Here is a 16874-nt window from a genome sequence, read left to right as displayed (position 1 = left end):
GCATATCCTGATGGCCCATAAACAGGCGGATGGGTATTCCTGAGCTAGAGTGGTGGGAGGAGTTGACACTTACACCTGAATAGGGCTGTGCCTATTCTTAAACAAATATGTTTCCACCCACTGTAGTGTACTTGGAGCCAGGGCAGGGAAAGGCAGGGTCTTGAGCTCCACAAAGACTTTCCTTTGAAGTTTGCCTACTTCAAAGACTAAATTGGGTATAAGTACTAGATGTGTGACACCATATACTCAGAACACTTCTGGATTGAGGACATTCTACCAGAAAGAAGAGATGGATTGTTGTCAGGAGAGACTGCCACTTTGCTTTGCTGATGTGCTGCTGCTTCTGTCCTGGGAGTGAAACGTCTGGGCTTTGCTTTCTAAATGCTGCTTTCAAGGTTCTCCAATGGTTTGAGTGTGCTTGCCTCCTGTTAAGAAGTTTCAGGGCCATCAAAGACTTCACCTACCATCACCTGGGCTCTTCAGCTAAGAGTCCTGTCTTGCCAAGTGGTGCCAAATCCAGTTCCTGGGCCCTTGGAAGTGAGTTCTGGTGATTCCAAGAAAAAAATCCACACATCGACTCTAATCATCGTTCAAAATCGGCGCAGCACTGCCAAAATGCGACACAGATCATGAAAGGCCTTAAGTTAGGATCTCCCACGGACCCCTGCCCAGCAAAAGGGGTGGCCACGCTGGCCGAGGTCATTAACCCATTTGCTAACTTTGTCCTTAACTCCTCGCTGAGGACTGGACAGGTTCCTTGAAGATGGAAAAATGCTAACATTCTACCATCGTTCAAAAAGCCTTCAGCCGATCCTTTGGTAGCATCCAATTATAGGCCAATCTCACTCCTACCGTTTTTTTCTAGAGTTCTTGAGAAATATGTTAACTTAGTCCTCACGGATTATGTGGAGAAAAATAATCTTCTCCACCAGAGCCAGTCCGGTTTTAGATCTAATTTCAGCACAGAAACTGCTCTGCTTGAAATTTCCGAGTCCATTAAGGAGAAGTTGGATGAAGGGGGCAAAGCAGTGCTGATTTTACTGGACCTCTCTGTGGCTTTTGATACCATGCCACATGACAGACTCCTGCTTAGATTACAGGAGTGCGGCCTAGGTGGCACAGTGCTAAAATGGTTCTCTTCCTTTTTGGAGGATAGTTACCAAGAGGCCTGGTCTCCACCTTTTTCCCCTTCCATTCCCCCTCTGAAGGTGGGTGTTCCTCAGGGTTCAATTTTGAGCCCAACGCTTTTCAGCCTCTACATGTACCCCCTTGCTCCCCTGGCTGAAGCTTGTGGTGCGACAATAATCTCCTATGCTGACAATACGCAGCTTCTGTTTACGTGTGACAAGGGCGAGGATTTCACAGAGTAGAAGATCAATAAATGCCTGACCAGGGTCTTCGAAGGGCTCTGAGTTCACCAACTTAAATGCAACCCAGAGAAATCGGAGGTAATCTTCTTTGGCTCTCCACCTCAGGATGAGTGGAAACAGTAGTGGCCATCAGACATGTCGCCTCCCCTCACCTCGGTTAACACAATTAACAACCTGGGTGTTAAGATGGACGATACTCTATCCACGAAAGCCCAAATTCAGTCAGTCGCAGGATCCTGCTTCGGCCTACTGAGGATGCTCAAGAAGTTTCTTCCCCTCTTGCGTCTCGTCCATAGGAAGACTGTTGTCCAAGCTCTGATTGTCTCAAGGTTGAACTATGTCATTGTCCTATACCTAGGCCTCCCAGCCTGTAGTCTATTAAATTAGACTACAGGTGGTCAGAATGCGGACGCCAGGGCAGTCCTCCTGCTTGGACCGAGAGCTCAGCTCTCTCCTCATCTGAAGGCTTTGCATTGGCTTCCTGTTCGAGAAAGAATTTGCTTTAAAGCCTTGGTGTTGGCTGTTAAGGCTCTACAGGGTACGGGCGCACAGAAGGAGAGTTATGCACTATGTTCCCCGCAGAACCCTGAGGTTATCCTCATGGCATCAGGCTGTTGTCCCTGAGTTTTTCCGTTCCTGCACTGGAGGCCGCTCTTTCAAAGTGCAGGTCGCCCGGTTCTGAAACCTTTTGCCAGTTACACTCAGACAAGTGTCTGACCTACTTACTTTTCGGAAGTTGTTCAAAACCTGGCTCTTCCAGCACTTACTTTAGGTTTCTCACTTCAGGGACAGCAGCAGTCCAGCTCTGAGGTTCTTTAGTGCCGGGACACTCTTCCTGAGTAGCTGGGCGCTTTACAAATACCATTCATTCATTCATCGCCGCTGCATGCATCAGAGTGTGGTTCCTGCTGAACGCAATGTCCACTGCTTACAACGAAGGCCCCAGCTTTTCATTGCAATGCCTCTGAAGAATTGCCATTGCACAAGCCTTGAACACCCCATCACGGAAGTCAGTGACGCATCGCCCGGACTCCGATGCAGCACCTGCTTCAACGCTGTGGAATCGACCTGGGTGCCGATGTCTACATCAACACGCAGTAAGGAACCAAGGACACATGTCCGAAAACTGCGCACTACCCCACCTGCGACAGTAAGTAGCAAGCGCATCTGCCCCCTGCCTAGCAGTAAGGAACCGAAGGATCACCTCCCCTGTAGCAGTAAGGAACTGACGCATTTTCTGCTTTTTGGGCACGTCACCTCTACTGTGCCTCACATCGTCTTTGATTTTTGAAACTTCTAAAGTACTTTGTCATGATCAAGCGCAACCATTAATTTCTAAGAACTACAACTTTATTGAATCTTCGAAAATTCATATCATGACGTATGTATGGTGGATGTTTGTTGTATTGATCTTGTTTATTCAGATAAATATCTGCATTTTTTCTAAACTGGTGTGGAGTTCTTTTGCAGTGTTTTCACTGCATTACTGTGTGTGTGCGTGTACAGCAACTTTACACATTGCCTCTAGGATAAGCCTGACTGCTCTGTGTCAAGCTACCAAGAAGGTGAGCAGGGGCTATCTTAGGTGTGTAACTTACTTATCCTGACTAAAGTGAGGGTCCCTGATGGAGTAAAATGGGACACTTTAAAGGACTTTTGCAGATTAAATGTACCATCACATACATGTTGGAGTATCCCATCTGGAAAACTCAAAATGAGGCCCAACTCATGACTGTAGGAAAATTTAGAAATTATCATGATTTAATCTGTTGCATATTGTGAATTGCATTTGAATCTTTGATGTGAAAAATCTATATGAATCAGTGTATATAACAGTTTTTGCCTAAAATGAAAGCCAGCATGTTATGTAAAGCGGTACAAAAGGGGGTGGTGATGGACGGAGCATCTGAACCAATCAAACACTCACACCAAGTCAACAGATCTGGGTTTAATCCATCACGTTCTTTAGCCCACTCTGCCACCCCAGTTCAGACATGGCCATATGCAAATCAGTCTAACCCTGTGCCTCATGGGAACAGTCCAGCCCAAACTGCCAAGCCATGCCTTCCCTGGACCGGACCGGAAACAAGCTTCCTAGGACCGGTTTCTGGCATTCCAGCCGTCTTCAGCCAGGCTTGCTTGAATCCAGTGGCAAAGTGAGCAAGGGACTCACGTCTGAGCATACCCTGCCAACTTATGGCAAACAAAGCGGTACAAAAGGGGGTGGTGATGGACGGAGCATCTTAACCAATCAAACACTCACACCCAGTCAACAGATCTGGGTTTAATCCATCACCGTTCTTTAGCCCACTCTGCCACCCCAGTTCAGACATGGCCATATGCAAATCAGTCTGACCCTGTGCTTCATGGGAACAGTCCAGCCCGAACTGCCAAGCCATGCCTTCCCTGGACCGGAAACAAGCTTCCTAGGACCGGTTTCTGGCATTCCAGCCATCTTCAGCCAGGCTTGCTTGAATCCAGTGGCAAAGTGAGCAAGGGACTCACGTCTGAGCATACCCTGCCAACTGATGGCGAACAAAGTGGAACAAAGGGGGTAGTGATGGACCGAGCATCTGAACCAATCAAACACTCACACCCAGTCAACATGTTATGTAAGCCATTTTAAAATGGTAACATAAACTTGAGATACTTATGAGTCAATTGTGCGAATGTTTTTGCTCTGTACTTAAGTGACTTAAAAATATACCACGCCCTATGTATTTACTTATGCTGCAGAAGTCATTTGTCAATCCACAAAATATTTTTTAGTTTCTTCTACAGCATAGATATGTACATACTGCATGATACATTGATAAGCTACTCAAGTACTGATTCTGTATTTTTTACATTTGAAATATACTTTAGTTACTTGAAGTGTTACCATTGTGAAATGGCCAAACAAAGGAAACAGACTGTCAGCGTATACAAATATTGGCACAACATTGCAGTATTTGTTGACACACATTGATTCATATTTTACTTATTGTGAATGGAAATAATGCAGCTTTTTTGGCATTATGATAATTAAGAACTAAAGTTTGACAGCCTGGTAGCAGATGAAATATGAAAATGTGGAAAATGTTTTCTGATCAAAGTTCATGGTCAATTCTATTTACACAGATATAAATACCTATCTGCCCTGCACAACCTACCTGGTCCTATTGCACGGTGATGCTTCCGCTCTTCGTTCTCCCCACGGCATCTCGGTTGCCTGTCAGTCTGGGCTGATGACCTCATCGTACTGCCGCGGACTAACCTGGAATTCTTAGAGAAAGCAGACGTACTGTGGTGGTTCCCGGCAGTGGCGAGCGCAGTCCACCCCCGTACGGCCTCTTGATTGTCTGCCGGTTGGTGCCTACGAGCCATCGCCAACTTGCCGGGAGGCGTTGGTGGATTCCAGCTCTCTGCCGCCTACTGCTGAGGCGGCGCTGTCTTCCCTCTTGACCCTCCCACCCCTTACAGAGACTCGGCATGGCAGTTAAGCTCGCCGCCGAGTGGGAGGAGGTGCACAGGGTCTTTCAGCATCAGACGGCTGCGCTGTGAGAGCACGCCTGCAGGTGCTACCAGGGCGAGGGGTGAGTCAGATCTTGTTGTCTTCTCCTTTCAGCTCAGGCCCCCTCAGGTGACCGATGGGAAGAGGCCTGTGACAGCAGGGGCTTGTCCGGATCTGTGTCGCTCATGCTGACTATTCCTTTTTACTGTGCTTTTTGTTCCCCTCCCCCCAACACTGACTAACGCATTGGCTCCTCTTCCCTGAGCGGACACCACCGGGTCGTTCAATGTTCTGGCTTCCCCTTGGAAGTGTGCTCAGCTTGATATCTCCATTTTGGTTGTTTATACAGCGTTGATTTTTCTCTAGCTGCGTGTTTGGATTAGAGTGGCTTTTCTGAGCTGGGATCGGTCAGCATCTTAGGGATCTCACCCTCCAGCCCTAACCTTAAAAACCTTCATCTGCAAGTGCATTGAAGCAGTCAAAGGTCCATCGATCTAGACTAGAAATGAAAAGAGGACTTTGTGCAAATCCCCATGACATTAAAAGGAAAGCAGGTCTAGCTCATTGTGCAATTTAATACAGCAATGGAAAAAGGTAGGACTACTCAATATGATCTAATCAAGAAATGAAAAGGGGACTGTGTGCAAATCCCCAGGCATTAAAAGAAAAGCAGGACTAGCTCATTATGCAATTTAACACAGCAAGGGAAAAAAGGTACGTCTACTCATTGTGTTACAACTAGGGTGCAGCCATATTGAAATGGGGTGATCTCATTGCCTTACACAGACTAGACTGGTTCACTTACTCCTTCCATATTCCCTGATGATTCGCAAGGTTGCTGGTTCCATCGCTTTTATGTCTACTCTTTAACTAAATAGTACTCTCTATTTATAACAGGACTTCAGCTACATCTAATCACAAAAAAAACAAATCTGCCTCTATACGCATAACCACTTACTTGCTCCACTCCTACATGGCTTCTGAGAACACCCACCACAATGATTGCCGCTATCACGGGTGTGCAATTTTTAATTTAAGATTGTTTACCCTCCTAACCTATCAAAAAACGCTGCTAAGAACTTCAAACATAATCTACTCAGACAACACCCTAAAACTCTTGTTTCTGATGCCTACTTTTGCTACTCAAAAGGCATTGTGGTTAACAACCGTATCTTCTTCACTAACAGAAGAGCCCAATGGAGATGAGTCCTAACTGCCATGTTCCGTTCCAAACCAATAAAGAAAACCCCACACAATTTCAAAATAACCATAATACCCATACCAGACTTCAATGCTGATCTCGCAGTGTCCATATACAACAACAGAAATTTCCTTATACAAGCTTCGGACACAAATCTTGAACAATTTGACAAAATATTTATGAAGATTAAAAACATGGTAGCTATCAATGTACAGGCCACCTAGACAAATCAGAGTCCCTGTTCCAGGAGGAACCCCCCAGCCTTAGCTACTGACTCCCCCACACCTACTAGGACCCAACATGACCTCTCCCTTTGCATTAACAATTAATCTTTTGTGGTAGGAACTAGACCTTGATCCGCAATGATAGTCTATCCTAGTCCATACATTAGTGATTTGCCTTCACCTGATCCACATTTGTCACTGATACTAAAAACTCACACCCCAAAAACGTTCAGCAGCAATAATGCGGAGATCGTGAGGTCAGCTTGCGTCAGTTCCCCTACACCCCGCCCACCCATTATGCTCACCAGCATCCGGGTTTCGAAGGACCCACTGCAAAAGAGATCCAGAGAAGAGGGCAACCTGACACCTCGTCCCTCCCATATTCAACCTGTCACCCCAAAGACATTGAACACTAGCCCCCCAAACTACCAGCTTCTCCCCATCGATTGTCCTACCTTACTACAAGGACTCCACTCAGTTGATCACGACTCCCTCCTTGGAGAGGTATCAATCTCCATCTACCCACAGCATAGCCATCCACACCTTATACCCTCCTACTACTGAGGAAAAATTGACAAACCTCAAGATTGAGCTTCAACTGATAAAAGAGGAGCTTCAGAACCTATCACACCACTCCACAAACATGACTAATCAACCTTCCCATCTCAATGAGGCCAATCATCACCTGAAAGAAAATGTGTCTGTAGAAAGTACCGTAAATCTACACTGGAAAACAAGGCCTCTTCTTAATCACCTCTTCAGGCTACATAGGATCATTCAACATTTGTCGGAGGGTGATATTCATTCCCTTCTACGATCTTACAAAGCCTCGCATAGCAATTCTTCACTCACAACATTCAAAAACCAAACTATTCCCTTCAACCCATTCAGAGAGGCTAGTGTCAATCACAGAACCACGAACATGGACAATTTACTACCTGTCACTACCTCACACCTTGAAGCGCTAGTAACTAAATCCCACATTAAATCGATGGTTCTTAATTGCAGGTCAGCTGTAAGGCAAGCAGCTGATATCGCGGACCTCATTCTCTCTCAAGAACCGAACATCCTAATCTTAACAGAAGTGTGGCTTAATGACTCCTCTTCGCCAATTTTAGTCCCCCTCAGAGAATGACACCATTAGATTAGATAGGCCTCTGAAAGTTGGAGGGAGCAGAGCCTGCATCTTTTGATCACTTCTCACCCTAAGACACACAAAAGCTGATCCAATGTCCTCTTTTGAGCACTTGGGCATGGAAATCTGTAACAACAACAATTTAGTATGTATACTACATACAGTCTATCAGCCCTGATGATAATCCCTTTGTAGAACTATTAATTGAGACCATATCCTACTACTCTGTTGAAAATCTGAATCTTATCTTCCTGGGTGACATCAACTTCATTGGAACTATGCAAATGATCCCTTACTGTGCACTTTCAAGGCATTCCTCTCTGATCTAAACTTCACCCAATCCTGCAATTAACCTACCCAGATCAAGGGATCCACCCTAGACTTAATCATTACGAAAGATAACGTTATTCAATTGGATGCCATCTCACTGTGTGACTGGTCAGATACCTAATTTTATTCTGCATCTTGGAAAGGGCGGTGCTCAGGCAAGGACAACTTCGTAAGGCCAAACAATGGCCAAGAGACTTGAGGAACAATTTGAATGACTTAACTAGCATCAGTAATAACCTAATTATTCCGGCCTCTAACCTGAAAAAATCTCGATGACCTCACCGAACACTACATCCATTCCATGACTAATATTTTTGACTTGGTTGCTCCAAAACAACTCAAAAGAATTCCCAGCAAAACATCCAAACCCTGGTTCAATTGCTCCCTTAATGAGGACATTTGTAAAATGAGGCTGGCGGATAGATCTTGGAGAAACTCCATCTGTTACAAACCTTAAGCAACTGTGGATGACAAGAAGTACGTACAACAAACATATCCACATTGCCAAGATCAGAACCAACATAAACTGTACCACTAAATATGTAATATACATTATCGAATGTCATTGTGGGAAAAAATACGTGGGCAGTACAATACGAATGCTTAAAGAAAGAATCTCCGAGCATTTAAGAGCAATCTTGAAGCAGGATCCAAAATACCCCGTGGCACTTCATATAGCCAAGTGTCAACCTAATACAGACGACTTCCAGGTTTCTTTCTATGGAATAGAAACCGTACCCATTCACGTGAGAGGTGGTAATCGGGAACTACTTCTTAGACGTAAGGAAGCGACTTGGATTATGCGTCTTCGTAGCATTGAATGCGGCTTGAATTATGACCCTGAGCTGCAATTTTTCCTGGGCAACTAATAATATTCATCCTGTGTACTTGTATATTCATGTTGCTGTATCTCTCTTTCTTTCCCCCATACAGTACTCTGAATTGAATATGTATTGTATATAACCTACTGTTTTCCATATATACTATGTTATTGTTTGCATTCTGCGTTCTGAACCAGCACTTGTAGTAATGAGGTTCAGGAGGTATTTCAAAAAAAAGTTGTGTTGCTCCATCCGACCATTTTCACATAGTCAGGATCAACTCCTGATCCTCTAGGCGATGAATATAATTCGTAATTCGCGATCATTTCAATGACTTCACCCCTACCCGGTGATTTCAATGCATTGCATTTCGCTTACGTCTCTACACTGAGATTTTCGATATTTACAACATGAATATTATCTTATCTTAACTTGTAAACACATGTACACGGTTAAGGTCCCATGCACATGGCTGGGTGTTCAGTTACATATTTTTATTCATCCCATCTTGGACTGGATAGTGTATAAATGAGGTTGCAGGTGGGCCTCACAATACATTTGTACATATTCACCTCACTAAGGTGACTTATAATTTGTAATATACTCGGTTAAACCGCTGGTATATACCAAGGTGGGCTACACTTCACGAGTCAACGAAAACTACAAATTATTTTGTCGCGCACGGTAATAGCGTGGTTTTTACACCACAACTCCATGCTAGACTTTTGCGCGTCGGCCGGTTATGAATATTTTACTCTTTATTTGGAAATTTCAATTTTTCATTCTACCCTCCAAACTCGGGGTAGTAACTCTTCTTTTTTTGGCCACTGGTAGTTATTTTAACTCTAGGACTACTGGTCTAGTCTCCGAACTCACCATCACGGAAACAGTATTTAAACGACCCCCACTTCCGGTCACGTGTCCGTTTACGAAACACGGCGCCGGGAAACTTCAAGAGGGGGATTTCTGTCCGACAGGTAAGCGCATTCATACCCGTAATCATTGCGACCCCTTGTCTATCAGTATCAGAACAGGAAAACGATATGTTTTCTTCAGAATACTCGGATTCTAACACTCGCCCGTTTTTACTCTTGCCATTAGGACCAGGCTATTTGTGGATCAAGAGTGCACCCGCCCTGACACCACAATTACCTTTCTCCTCCCGGTTTCCATTGAACCCACCCAATACTAAGGTAGGACTTCAATCATTACTATACGCCCTTGACAACAGAGTGTCTTCTGGACATAGTTTTTCAATTCGAGTAAATGCGCTATATTTCTTATTTGTATTGCAGTTGTGTTTATCCACACAGCAGATATCTTTGTAAAATAACGTGATACTGCCGCCACCGGGGCAGACACCCCCAGTGCGGCGAAGCCAGATAGACATCAATATTTGGTTAGCTTGGTGAGTTTTTTGCACGTATAATTGAATAATATAAATTGTTTAATTTTTACTTTTATAATCTTCCACCTTTGCGTTGGTTTAACGATTTTCCATAAAACACCCCTCCGCATGAATATTGGCTCGCAATCGCATACAGCTCCGGGTAGCGGACCGGACTGTTATTCTGGTTCTCTAGTTCGGGTTTAGTCTTAGAGTTGGTCTCAGCAGACGTCTGCACCAATCATTATCCCGCGCTTAGAATATGCATGATTAGACCCAATCCACCTGCCTTTTTTGGTAAAAAAATTATTAACGCCCAGCTTGTCTCTCACGTAGCTGTAATCCATACAGCTCTCCACAATCTAGTGTTTATAATTTTTCCTCCGGTTTTCTTTCATCTGTTCGTTTTGAAACTCTTTCACCAACGATGAACACAGTCCATGACCTGACAGGTCCTTTCGCGCCCTCGGTATATCCACTAACAACCAGCACATCCTGGCCTGAAAGTCATTCTCCAGGTATGTCTGGGATGTTTCAACTGCAACCTTGCAGCACAAAACCATTCCAATTAGTGCGCACTTTAGTTTAAAAACAACTATGGATACTATACTCTTTCCGCACTATACAATGGACAATCACAATTATTTTGTATCTTTCCACTATTGCCAATCCTAATGTGATCCTAATGTGATTTAATTACGTTCACATGTGTCACGTACAAGTAATTTGGGTAACCGTCCTGGACATGCCACATACCATCTATCTCATCACTTCACTTCCACAACCGGCCAATATGCTGATTAAGTATTGATCAACAAGTCACACCAGTCACCTTGTTTTTTCTTAGTAAATATCGTTGGTCACCACACAAACCACCAAGTCACTTATGTCATGTGTACCTAGACTGTTCCTCACATGGACACCAAGTCACAGTACCACCCTTTGCGCATGCCGTCTCCACCCGGGTGACACCAAGAGTCACCCATTGTCTGCATAGATAATATAAACCAAACATGTATAGTAAAAACAGACCCTGTATTTTTTGTTTAGCCCTGAAGATTCGCATTTGTTCCTTGCGATGAAACACGTGTTGGCTTTTTGGAAAATGGAACAATAAACAGCAAATGGACACTCCAAATACAGACTGTTGATTGACTGACCCGTCTCAACAGATGAATTTGTCACTGAATTACAGTTCTCCACCAATTGTTTAGATTGACGTGCTATAAGTCACTATTGTTTGCATACAATCATATACGAACTTTGAAATTGTACACAATTGTGTAAGTGCAGGGGCACAGTTGTTCATACACATTGCCAAGACGGCTCACTTTAGACCACAGCTGGACCACGCCATAAACAGGCCAAAAAAACAGTTTGAAATCATCAAACAGCAACCTAACCACTCAAATGACCAACAATCTGCACTCAATTACTTAACCCCTAGTAGTGAGGAGTTCTCTGCAAGACAAGAAAGATCTAATTTGAATTACTACGCATTCGAAGCATCATCAGGAGCAGGCGAAGGAGAAATTGGCCACGTAGGCTGGGAAGCAGCTGGCCACTGTGTTTCGGCAGGTAGGACCACCAACACTAATGGACATAGTAGCACAGAAGGTGAGGGGACTAGCACAGAGGCCACCAGCTCTACATCATCTTTGGAGGCCTCCACAAGCAACCAGTCCCTGGTGGTGGTGGACCCTACAGCAACTGTTCCACCTGCATCCTTGTCAGCCACCTGAAGACCCATCTCCACCCTCCCTGTTGCTCCCCCTCAGTTGGCCAAACAAGCAGCACACCCACACATAAACCCAAACACACAAAGAAACAAGCACACACCCAGCACCGCAATCATCAACAGCACACCCACACCCACACCCACCACCGACAACCCCAACCACCATCAGCACACCCACAAGCACCAGACCCACCACCACAGCCACAAGCATTACCACATCCACAAGCACACCCACAAGCACCACCACACCCACAAGCACTACAACCACACCAACCACCTCAACAGCACACTCATCCAAACGCACACGTATGTTCAAAACAACATCCACCAAAACGCAGACACCCACCTGACCAACATACATCTGCCAAGAAACCCCCCAAACATACACAACATACACCCGACCCACAAGCAACTGCAAAACCAACAGACACATGACCATCACCAACTGCCACTCACTCTACCCCCAAACCCAATACTCTCCCGCCCACTCTGCCCTTTCTCTTCATTTTGATTATTTATTGCTCTGGCCTTGACCCTTTCCAAACCCACCCCTTCCAAACCCAGCCCTCCCAAACCTGCCCCTCGCACCCCTTCCAAACCCATCCCTCCCGAGAAAGATCATTGAGGGGCCTGTTCTGTGCCCACTAGATGCCCCTTCCCGAGAAGGTTCCCATTGACTGTTATATAGGAGGCAAGTTACCAACAAGATCACAACAGTGCAATCACGCCTCACCAGGGGTAGTAACCCTCCCAAACCCATCCCTCCCGAGAAAGACCATTGAGGTGCCTGTTCTGTGCCCACTAGATGCCCCTTCCCGAGAAGGTTCCCATTGACAGTTACATAGGAGGCAAGTTACCAACAAGATCACAACAGTGCAATCACGCCTCACCAGGGGTGGTTAGCGCTATATTGCAATACAATACAATCTGACTATTGTCATTTGTATATATTATTCATTAAACTTGAGCAATGAGAGAAGTATCTCATAAGTAAAATAAATAAAGATTTTTCATTTCACCAAGTTTGTCCTGACATTTATTTTCATTTGCAAATGTTTAATTCCTAGAAATGTTTAAGACTAAAATCTGAATTTTATTTACCATTATGGCAGGAAATACAACAGATTTTTCTAATGAGTACTTTGTTAAGTGCCTACACTGGTTAAAATAGTATGTGATGGTAATTTGAAATTAGGTGCAAACATTCATCATGATACTGGACACTTGCAGGTAGGCGTGTTTATTTCAACTTGATAAGTTATGTGTCAATGTTACAACTTGTCTAGTGCAATTTCTACATAATATTACATTTCAGTTATCCCAATGATGTGTAATGGATGTGTTTTTTTTAGTGTGACAATTTACGCAATTTATTTAAACACACTTGTATCATCACGTTTTACATTTTTGATTGATGTCCCTTTTGTTTATGTGTCCATTTTTTAAGGCAGCTTGCACCAAATTTAGAAATACATTGTAATTATACAGGTGTGTTTCTTTCTATTTCTTAAACGTCAACATTACACACACACACACATATGCATTGCACATTGGTATGCTATTGCTTGTGAGAGATTTAAAAACGGACGAGTCCAGTGCAAATGTAAATAGGCAAGTCAAAAGGTAGCACGTAAAAAAGGAGCTTACCTTCCATTCCGGCGACAACAGGGTTGATTTTTCTCTTCGTCAAGCAGCAGCAGCAGAGTCAGGACTTGGAGGATCGGGTCCATGGAGGAAAAGGAAGTATGAAAGTGAGAAACTGTGAGTTTCTTCCTTATATCCCCTCCAATCTGCCAACTCAGGTGTGGAGGTTTTGCCAATACAGTTGAGTCGGCGGGAAAGCACATCGGGATTGGCCCAGCAGACAAAGTGGCTGTACACTCTTCGACAGCCGATTTTCCCTAAGGCGCCGTCGGAGCGGGTGAGAAATTCTGATGGAGATTGTAAAAAGAATGGGATACAATCCTGCGTCCAACACAATACATATAACACAAAAACACAAGTAACAAAGGCTCATGCAGGGCAAAAGGCTTGTATGTTATACAAAAAAGGAAACAAGCATAAATGAGCATCAACACCGTTACACCTAAATAGTAATTTGAGTTGTGTTTGCGTACCGCAGCAGAAACGCATGCCTCTCTGGTCACAGGTGAATGGTGTGGTCGAGAGATTTATGAGCACCAAGTGCGCTGCTCTGGCAAAACTTGAACTCAAATCAGTTCTTCATCATATGCTTCATGCATACAGGTCAACTCCGCATTCTAACATATGTAAACGCCCTGTCAGCCTAATGTTTGGAAGAGCCACAGGGACCAAAGTGCCATAATGGACCCCTCACTTTAATAAACTTTGCATTATGGCCTCATCTCACAAACGTTAAATGAAAACCTATGTGGATAGAAACTGCTGTGCGTGGAACACTGTGTTCAACAGATGTGACCAAGTGATTGTAAGGTAGAAAGGGAAAAGCAAGTCTGATGCTCCTTTTTATTCTGACCTTCTGACGGTTGTGACCAGCAAAGCACACATGGTGACTGCTCACCGTCCTGGAAAGACCATTAGGCAAGACTCTTTGCATCTCAAGCACCTGCCTTGACAGTCGCCAACTTCCGATGTCAGCAGTGACACTCCCCGAGACCCCAATGACTGTACCGATGCTGCTGTCACTGATGCCAGTCATGGGCACTTCTCCTGTATCCCCGCAGTCTCACAGAACCAGATCTGGGCAATTGATTGGTGCGCCAAAACGACTTGCCACTTTTCATTTAATACAGGGGGTGATGTAGTGTTTTAGGAGTTAGAGAGAACAGGGCCCTTTTGGTCACTGACGGACTCTGTAGAACAGTGATGTAAGTACGTAGGTGAGGGTAATAGAATTTATGATGTAGAAAGTTCGGTTAATGGTTACACACATTGAGGAATAAAGACGTGTAATACCAAGCTCCGTGTCTGGTATGATCATTTACATGTACCATGGCTGGTGTAGGATGCTACAGTGGTCCCCTAATGTTACTGGACCTTCCTACAGGGTTTGGCTCACGACATTTCCCTGGCAGGATATTTGGGATTGGGCAAGTCCTTTGCCAGGCTTGTCTCCCTCTTTTATCAGTCTGGAATGAAGACAGTCTCAGATACATTTCTGCAGGTCCTGTCCCAACTGCCAGACCAGTGGGAAATCAGGAGAGAAGCACAAAGCCCCCCTGACCCCATTACCTGTCATTGGCACCCCCTTTGAAAGGGCGGGAATCAACCTCATTGGACCCCCAAGACAGCCTTAGGCAACAGGTGCGTCCTGGTCTTGGTAGACCATGCCACCTACTACCCAGAGGCAATCCCTCTAAGGTCAGTGACTGCACTTGTGATGGCGAGAGCTCTGATGGGGATCTTTACTCGTGTTGGGTTCCCCAAGGACATAGTGTCAGACAGAGGCACTAACTTTATGTCAGCATACATGAAGTCCATGTCAGATGAGTTTGGTGCGACTTACAAGTTCACCACACCCTGTCACCCCCAAACCAATAATCTAGTTGAAAGATTCAACTAGACCTTGAAAGGCATAATTATGTGGAAACTCATGAGGCGTAAGTGGGAAGTCCTCTTGCAATGCCTTCTCTTTGTCTACAGGGAGATGCCACAGAAAGGAGTAGGTTTCAGTCACTTTGTACTCCTTTATGAACACCTTGTCAAGGAGGGGTGGGAGAAAGCTCCCAAGAAACCCCACCAGGATGTGGTTAACTACACGCTGGCCCTCTGCAACCAGATGCACTGCTTCTGGAAGACGGCAAAAAGTAACCTAGAGGCCAGCCAAGAGGTGATGAAACTCTGTTACAACCAAAAGCCCAGACTGATGGAGTTTCAGCCTGGCCAAAAGGTATGGGTCATTGACCCCCTAGAGCCCGGTGCTCTCCAGGACCGCTGGACTAGCCCATATGAGATAAAGGAGCAGAAGGGGGAGGCCACCTACCTGGTGGACCTCCTGACCCCTAGTAATCCCCAAAGGATGGCCCAAATGAACAGACTGAAGCTTTACTTCGAGAGGTCTGAAATGAGCATGCTCCTATTAACATATGAGGGAGTGGAAGAGGAGAGTGAACTTCTCCCTGACCTCCTCTCTGCACAGGAACACAATGGGTCAGCGGAGGGTGTCAACCTCTGCTACAGTGACACCAAAACAGCAAGGTGACTGTTACTAGTTACTGGAACAGTTTGCCACAATGTTTACCCTCACCTCTGGACTCACACATCAATGTGTCCATGATGTCAACACTGGGGCTAGTCCCCCTGCAAAAAAACAAATGTACATGTTGTCTGGCTGGTGAGGGCCAGCTTCTATCGCATCAACATGACATACCTTTGATACGGGCTGGGCCTGCCACTGACGTCCGGGGTATGTGGGCCTATTCAGTCCTAACATCCACCAAATCGATTTGCCTGGCCAGTCTCTGCCCGACCCCCCAGCAGTTCTTTTGAACAGTGCGCTACTCACATCAGTTTGTGTTACCGATGCATCATTACAAACCAGCTTTGTTCCGCACAGGTCCACCACCTTCAACCTCAGCACCATTTCCGTGGTGCTGAGTGACATCTCACCCTACCTCCCTGCTGCAGTCACCCTCCTAGATGCTGAAAAGGCAATTGATTTCCTCGAATGGACTTTCCTGAAGGCGACATTGGCCAAGCTGAGGCTCCTCTGGGTTTATTGATCTAATCATGCTGCTATACTCCGGTCCTGTAGCAAGGATACAACTTAATGGCTCCATTACCGACACATTCCTAGTATCCAGGGGGACCCCATTTTGCCCCTGCTCTCCTTTATGTACTTGACCCCCTAGTTAGACACCTGCAAGAGAAATTCTTACACATGGCCTCCAGTTTCAACCTGGGCCTCTAATGGTCTCCAGGTATGCTGATGGCATACTATTGTTTGTTCGCAATCCTGCCCTTCATCTTACTCCACTAATTCCGTGAAAACATCTGCTTCGGGTGCCTATTATGCCTCTCCATAAACTAGAGTAAATCAGTACTATTTCCACACAAGGATGCCACAGGCCACTGCGCACTGGAATACCCCACTTGCATGGCGTGACAACTCCACTAAATACCTCAGTATCGCCCTACATCCGAACTAAGAGATGGGGATCCAGCTCAATTATGGTGCAGCGATTTACAAGCTCA

General features: G+C 45.1%; 1 long non-coding RNA gene across 2 annotated transcripts in view; it reads right to left on the bottom strand.

The window, feature by feature from the left end:
• LOC144791394 (uncharacterized) overlaps nucleotides 1–16874 on the bottom strand; it is a 107190-nt gene that overhangs the window by 70566 nt on the left and 19750 nt on the right. Inside the window, exon 1 of one of the 2 annotated variants that reach the window (XR_013602377.1) lies at nucleotides 13347–13521. The exons of the other annotated variant lie outside the window; for it this stretch is intronic. This is a non-coding gene — a long non-coding RNA (uncharacterized LOC144791394). Of the gene's footprint in view, nucleotides 1–13346; nucleotides 13522–16874 lie in introns of those variants that run through there. 2 annotated transcript variants of the gene reach the window in all.

The sequence above is a fragment of the Lissotriton helveticus genome, chromosome 11 (assembly GCF_964261635.1).
Source record: "Lissotriton helveticus chromosome 11, aLisHel1.1, whole genome shotgun sequence".
NCBI lineage: Eukaryota > Metazoa > Chordata > Amphibia > Caudata > Salamandridae > Lissotriton > Lissotriton helveticus.
This window is presented reverse-complemented; position numbering and strand designations above follow the sequence as displayed.